Raw genomic sequence first — 7,135 nt, 5'->3', positions numbered from 1 at the left:
TCTCGTTCCCCCGGGGCAAGGCGCATCGGGGCGCGCGCCCGAGGGCAGCCAGCCCAGCCTGGGCGCGCACCTTCTGGGCGCCCCAGAAAGGACGTGCCACCTGGCCAACTTCTTTTCCAGGTCTCCTTCCTACTTTGGAAACTGAAGGGACTGCGACGGAAACCAGTAAGCCCTGGGGCCCGGAGGAAGGATTTGTTGGTTTGGATGACAAAAGAAAAAAAAATGTGCTCTAGGGATGGTTTAGCCCGGAGCTTCTGTTTCCACCATCTCCGGCTCTCCCCAAGCAAATTAATAAAACAAAACAAAAACAACAAAACCCAATCCCAACCAAAGCACTTATTTAAAGGGACTTGTAGGGATGTGAAAAAGAGACCCAACCGAGGAATCATTTTGGAAACCCCAGGTAGGATGAGGCCATTTGAGAAAGTGGGAATTTGGGGGTGTTATTTCTAGGACTTGGGTTTGCAAGCAGAAGAGGAGACTGGCTCTTGTAAGCCTGAGGGAGTTCCTTATATTGAGGGACTGCCTGGAGTGTCCTCTGTTAACTTTCATTTCCTTAAGTATTAAAGTATGTTGAAACAAATAGCTCTTTCAGAGCTCTGGACTTGGAGTCAGAACATCTGGCTTTTGGTATGATTTGCCATTTATGGTGACAGCTGTGGTTAGTTTAATTTCTTTGGGCCTCAGTTTCCTCATCCGTCAAGTTCTGAGGAACTTTTAATAATATCTAAGATGTTTCCCAACTTAAAAATTTATAATTCTTTAACTTTTTAACATGTTACAGACGTTGCTAGATTCATAATTTCATGAAATTTAAAAAATCTATACTGATCTTGGCATTTTTGTTCATATGCATTTATGACTTATGATTTTAGGGTTTTCCAACCAAAACTTAAAGGGAAAAACACTTATAAAAGAGCTCAGAAATATGTCGTTTATATGTAAATATTTAGATCATCTCTGAGTCTAGCTTGAAGAATCATGTTCAACTTGAAGTTAATATTTGCAACACTGCAACAAAAACATGTGGCTTTAGTATAAGTACTTATTCACTTTCAGTATTGTATATTTGGAGGAAATAAAAATTGTTTTGGAGGAAAACAAAATGTTAATATTTGCAACACTGCAACAAAAACATGTGGCTTTAGTATAAGTACTTATTCACTTTCAGTATTTGGAGGAAATAAAAATTGTTTTGGAGGAAAACAAATATTGCACCTTTCCTATCAATTTCTGCTCTTGAACAGTGTTACTTTTTAGCATGAAGTTGTGTGCAGGATATTAAAAAAATGGTTTCAGAACACTTTAGAGCCTCTCTGAAATTAAGTTCAGTAGCAGAGGTGCCAATTTTAGTAATGCATTTTAGTTGTCTTGGGATGAATCCTAGAAAAATAGCAGAGTTAACTAAACAGATAAACCAGAAATTAGGAATTGACACACAGACACACACAAAGTTGTACAAGAAGTGTGTACTATAAAGTGTCAGCGATATTTTTATTTCCTTTTGATAAAAAACAACAAACAACTGTTGACTTGTTTTAGCAGACAGAATGTTAGAATAGCTTTTGTTGTTCCTTATAATTCAAAATTATTTGAGACTTAGTCATCAGTAGTTGGGATAGGTTTAGAAGTGTCTCTGGCTCTTTTTGGTGGCTTTGATCTAAAATAAAACAATGTGTTCCCACCTAGCATGTGCTTTGTATTCAATTTGGAAGAGTGGTGTAGATTTGAAGTACTCTTTTATGAACACATTTAAATTTATTTTCATTGCCTTTTCACCTTTGGACTGGAAGTGTCATCAATTATTCAGGCATCTGTCTTCCATGATAGCCTCTGGTGATGTAGATGATCATCTCCTTTGAAAGAGATGCCCAGAATGTTAAAGAAATTGGTTGTTGAATGAACAGAGAGTAGTAGAACTCAAATATCCCGGCTTCTAGTCGCTTGTTGGAAAACAACTGAAAACAGTGGATGGATCTGCTCATGGTCCAACTCATTCATGGCTTGGGAGAGCCATCATGGTTGGCAGAAGCTCTGTTCCTCTTTTGTAATGAACTTACCGAGAAAAAAACAGTGTGTCTTCGCAGTCAGATCACTATTATATAATGAAAAGGTTTGTGTTTGTGAAGTGCGTATCCCAAGGGGGGTCTTAGAAATAAAACTTAAAAAATATCCAGAAAAAGAAAAGAATTGCCTTGGCAGATATTGCACTGCATTTTTCCTACTGAGAGCCGAACACATACTAAAAAACATGTCCTGTGGAGTTAAAAATGAAGAAAAGGGCTTACAGTCTGCTCTAATTCTTTTGAGATTTTTATGTGATTTGCAAATTCCACTTTTAATTAAATCAGAAAGGCACAAGTGTTCGCCTCCTGGCCAGACCTAGTACATATAAACTTCTGGAGTTTCAGTTCGAATTTGGCCTGCTTATAATTTGAAATATTCCTCCTCAAATATATTTTAAAACTTCTGTTAACTCCGTAGTGATATTACCTGTTGTCTTTTCATACACATGATCTTATTAATCTTTAAACTTTTTGAACTATGACATATACAGGGAGAAGAGTACATAAAACAACTGTACTGGTTGACAAATAATATAGCAAATCATTATAACAGATAGTTACAAGGCAAATACCCATTATTTACCATACAAGTAAGAGAACATGCCAATACCCAGAAACCTCTTGCTTGTTCCTTCCTAAACACAGTTTTCCTTTTACTTAAAAAAATTGTACGAATATAGGAGGCACTCTTTCATAGATCCTTTCGCTTAACATTATGCTTATGAGACCAAGCTATATCCTCTCCATTTGAAAGCATAAACTTTTAAAAAGAGGTGTCTATATTCCCTATCATTGCTTCATTTCTTCACATTCTCTCTTAAACCTATTTCTATCACTCTTTTGTTTTCAGGACTCTGCCAAAACTATTCCTGTCACTGTCACTGGTGACATTACCTCTCCCAAATCCAGTAGTCAGTTGTCACCTTTGATCTTACTTCACTTGTTGGTAGCATTGTCACAGTTATCACTCTCCGCTCCTTGTAATATTTCTTTGTTGACCTCCAGGACATCATGTACTCTTTTTGATTTTTCCTCCTTCTTCACTAGCCATTGCTTTCTGTCCCCTTTGCTGATCTCTCTTCTGCTCTCAGAGGTTTTAACCTTAGAATATCTTAAGCTGTGGTCCTTGGGAGCTCATTCCTTTCTACGCTCTTTGATGATTTCATGCAATCTCTATATTTGTACACTGATGCCTCCAAAATGATAGCTCAAGCTTTGAGTTATCTCCTTGAACTTCAGACGTCTATGTCCACCTGCCTGTTCAACATTTCCATTTGAATGTCCAGTAGACATCTCCAGTTCAGCATGCTCCAAATGGAATCTTCATCTTGCCCAAGCCCACTCTATCTGCAGCCTTCCCTACCTTCATCCTTCACGTTGCTCATGCCCCAAAACTTGGAGTCATCTTTGATATCTCCCATTCCCTCATACCTTAGATGTCATGTGTCAGGAAGTCCTCTTTGCTCTATCTTCAAAATAATTCCTGAATATAATTACTTTCATCACCTGCATGGCTGCCATCCTAGTCTGAGCTGACACCATCTCCCATGTGGATTATTGCAAGAACCTCCTAATTGGTCTCCCCATTTTCATTCTTTTCCCTCCATAATCCAGTCTCAAAATTGCAATTAGAGCTCTTTTCTTGCAACATATGTCAGATCATGTCACTGTTTTCCTCCAAAATCTCCAATGCCTTTCCAGTTCATACAGAGTAAAGTCTTAAAGGACCCAAATCCTTAGAATTACCTATAAGGTGCTACGTGTTTTTTTCTCTCCCATTTACCTATCTGATCTCATTTCTTGCTGTTTTTCTCATTCACTCAGTTCCAGCTACAGTGGTCTCCTTGGTATTCTTTGAGTATATCGGGGACCATCTTTGCTCTGGCTGGAACGCTCTTCTCCCAGATACCACAGGACTTACTCTGTTACTTTCACTTCTTTTAAATCTTTGTTCAGTTGTCTCCTTTTCAATGAAGGCTACTCTGATTATCACATTTAAAATTGTACATCTTACCTTGCAAAACACTTTCCCCTTTCCTTTGCTTTTCCGCATGTACTTACTACCTTTAAAAATACTGTATGACTTAATCATTTTTCCTGTCTCATTTCTATTAGAATGCAAACTCCATGAGGGTGGATTTTTTTTTCTTGTTTTGCTCCAAAATAGAGCCTAGTACCTGAAATAGAGCCAAGCATATAAGGGGAGCTCAGTAATTTTTTTTGATGATTGAATGCTGTTGCTGACAGTGGATGTTGTTTGTTTGTTTTCATTACTGGATATATTTCATTATATGAATATAATACCTTTATTTTTTACTCATTCTGTTTAAGGATATTTGGGTCATTTCTGTCCTTCTCTCCTTTCCTCCCTCCCTTTTTCCTTTCTTCCTTCTTCCTCCCTCCCTCCCTCCTTCTGTCCCTTTCTTTCTTTCACTACCATAAATAAACCACCTATGATTCTTCTTCTACAGATGCCTTGGTGCTTAGATGCAGGAGTTTCTTTAGAGTATAAAACTGCTAGTCAAATTACTAGAACACAGGGCTTGCAGATATCAGCTTTATTAGATAATGCCACACTTTTCCAGCATGGTTCCACCAATTTATATTCCTACTTTCATTCCTCTACATTCCTGCCAAAATTTAGTATTATCATGACCTTTAATTTTTGCCCATCTGGTAGGTATGTATTATATCATTACTGTTTGTTTCTTCAATTACTAGTGAGATCGAGCCTAGTTCTGTAAAAATAGGCTAGGTTATGCTGCGCTAACAGATTATCCCCAAATCTCATTGACTTAATGCAATAAAGGTTTATTTTTCATTCAAGAAAAGTTTCCTCTGGATTAAGGCAACTTTCCAGGGCAACTATTGTCAGGTCTAAATTCAGGGAACCTCCATCATTCTGTAGCTGTACAATCTGGAACACAGGACTTTCCCAGTTGGTATAGTATGGGAAAAGAAAGTGGGGGTAATCATGAACTAGCTTTAAATGCCTCCATCTGGAAGTGACATGAATGATTTACACTCATACTTTAGACGCAAAAGAAGTCATATGGTATGCCTAACTTCAAGGAGGTGGGGAAGGTTAACCTCTGTTCTAAAAGAAAAAATAAATCTGAGAATACTGGTGAGCAGCAATGTATTAGTTATCCATTTCTGTGTAACAAGTTACCCCCAAATTTAGTGGCTTAAAACAACAAATACTTACTGTTTTCAAATATCAAGAGTTGATAATGTGTTGGGTCTGTTTTGGGGCTCTGTATTTGTTCCTTTGACCTCTTTCTGTAATTACTACAGGTTTAGATTGTCTTGCTATCTGGTAGGTAGGGGAGTAAATCCTCCCACTTGGTGCAATTTTTTCAGGAGTGCTATAGCATTCCTTGGCCCTTTAACTTACCATATACATTTTTTCAATCAGTTTGTCAAGTTCTAAAAAATTTGTTAGGAATTTAATGGAGATTCTATTGAGATTGTTTTGAGTCTATAAACAATTAAAAGGAAATTGATACCTTGTAAATATTCAGTTCTAGAATCCATGACTGTCTCTCAATATATTTAGGTCTTCTCTAATATGATAAATGTAAACATAGTCTCATTTTTCCCTTAGGAGTCCTTGAACATCTTCTTGTTTGATTTATTCACAGGAACTGCATATTTTTGAAGTTATTTTAAATGAATCTTTTCAAACAGTTCATTGTGTTTCTGTTACTGCCATATAGAGATAAACTTGACCTTTAAAAGTATTTTAAAAATAATAGCTTTATTGGACTATAATTCACATATCATAAAATTCATCCTTTTATAGTGTACAGATCACTGGTTTTCAGTACGTTAACAGAGTTATATAACCATCACCACTATCTAATTTTAGAGCATTTTTGTCACTCCCAAAAGAAACCCCATACCCCTTAGCATTCACTCCCCATGCCCCCTCTTCCGATCCCTGGAAACCACTGATGTACTTTCTGTGTCTAAGGATTTGCCTATTCTGGACATTCTGGGCGAATAAAATCATGGGGTCTTTAGTGAACAGATTCTTTCACTTAGCATGTTTTTAAGGTTTATCCATGCTGTATCATGGATCAGTACTTCATTCTTTTTATGGCCAAATAATATTCCCTTATATGGATATATCACATTTTGTTCATTCATTCGTTAGTTGATGGACATTTGGGTAGTTTGCACTTTTTGGCTATTATGAATAGTGCTGCTACTAACATTTGCATACAAGTTTTTGTGTGAATGTATGTTTTCATCTCTTTTGGGTATATACCTGGGAGTAGAATTGTTCAGTCATATGTAACATTATGTTTAACATTTGAAAATCTGCCAAACTATTTTCCAAAGCAGTTTTCATCATTTTTACATTCCCACCAGCAAGGTACAAGGGTTCCAATTTCTCCACCTCCTTGTCAACATTTGTTACAGTTCAGAACCTTGATTAAGCTATCATAGTGGATGTGAAGTGATACTCATTATGGTTTTGATTTGCATTTTCTGATGACTGATGATATTGAACACCTTTTCATGTGCTTATTGACCATTTATATGTCTTTTTTTTGAGAAATGTTCTTTGCTTATTTTTAATTGGATTGTTTGTCTTTTTATTGTTGTGTTGTGAGAGTTCTTCATATAGTGTACAATCGCTTTTAAGATATAGGATTTCAAATATTTTCTCCCATTCTGTGAGTTTTCTCACTTTTTTGATGGTATCCTTTGAAGCCCAAGGGTTTTAACTTTGTCTAGTTTATCTATTTTTATACTTAATTTCAGTCTAAGAAGCCATTACCTAATTCAAGGTTGCAGAGCTTCATTTCTATGTTTTACTTATAAGAATATTAGAGTTTTAACTTTTATGTTTAGGTTTTTGATTACTTTGAATATATGGAATGAAGGAAAGGACCAATTTCATTCTTTCACATTTGGGTATCTACTTGTCCCACCACCATTTGCTGAAAAGACCATTCTTTCCCCATATCTAAGTGTCTTGTCAAAAATCATTTTGCCAAAAATGTAAGGGTTTACTTCTGGAATCTCAACTCTGTTCCAATGACCTATACTTCTATCTT

General features: G+C 36.5%; 1 protein-coding gene across 2 annotated transcripts in view; it reads left to right on the top strand.

Annotated features, from left to right (window-relative positions):
- The first annotated feature begins 118 nt into the window (after window positions 1-118).
- LEPR (leptin receptor) overlaps window positions 119-7,135 on the top strand; it is a 91,722-nt gene continuing 84,705 nt past the window's right edge. For both annotated transcript variants that reach the window (XM_024764763.1, XM_024764766.1), the window contains exon 1: window positions 119-165. The gene's annotated coding sequence lies outside the window, so the exon portion shown is untranslated. The remainder of the gene's footprint in view (window positions 166-7,135) is intronic.

This window comes from Neophocaena asiaeorientalis, unplaced genomic scaffold, assembly GCF_003031525.2.
Source record: "Neophocaena asiaeorientalis asiaeorientalis breed wild unplaced genomic scaffold, Neophocaena_asiaeorientalis_V1.1 scaffold135, whole genome shotgun sequence".
NCBI classification, from domain to species: domain Eukaryota; kingdom Metazoa; phylum Chordata; class Mammalia; order Artiodactyla; family Phocoenidae; genus Neophocaena; species Neophocaena asiaeorientalis.
The sequence above is the reverse complement of the archived record's forward strand: the minus strand, read 5'-3'. Positions and strand labels throughout refer to the sequence as shown.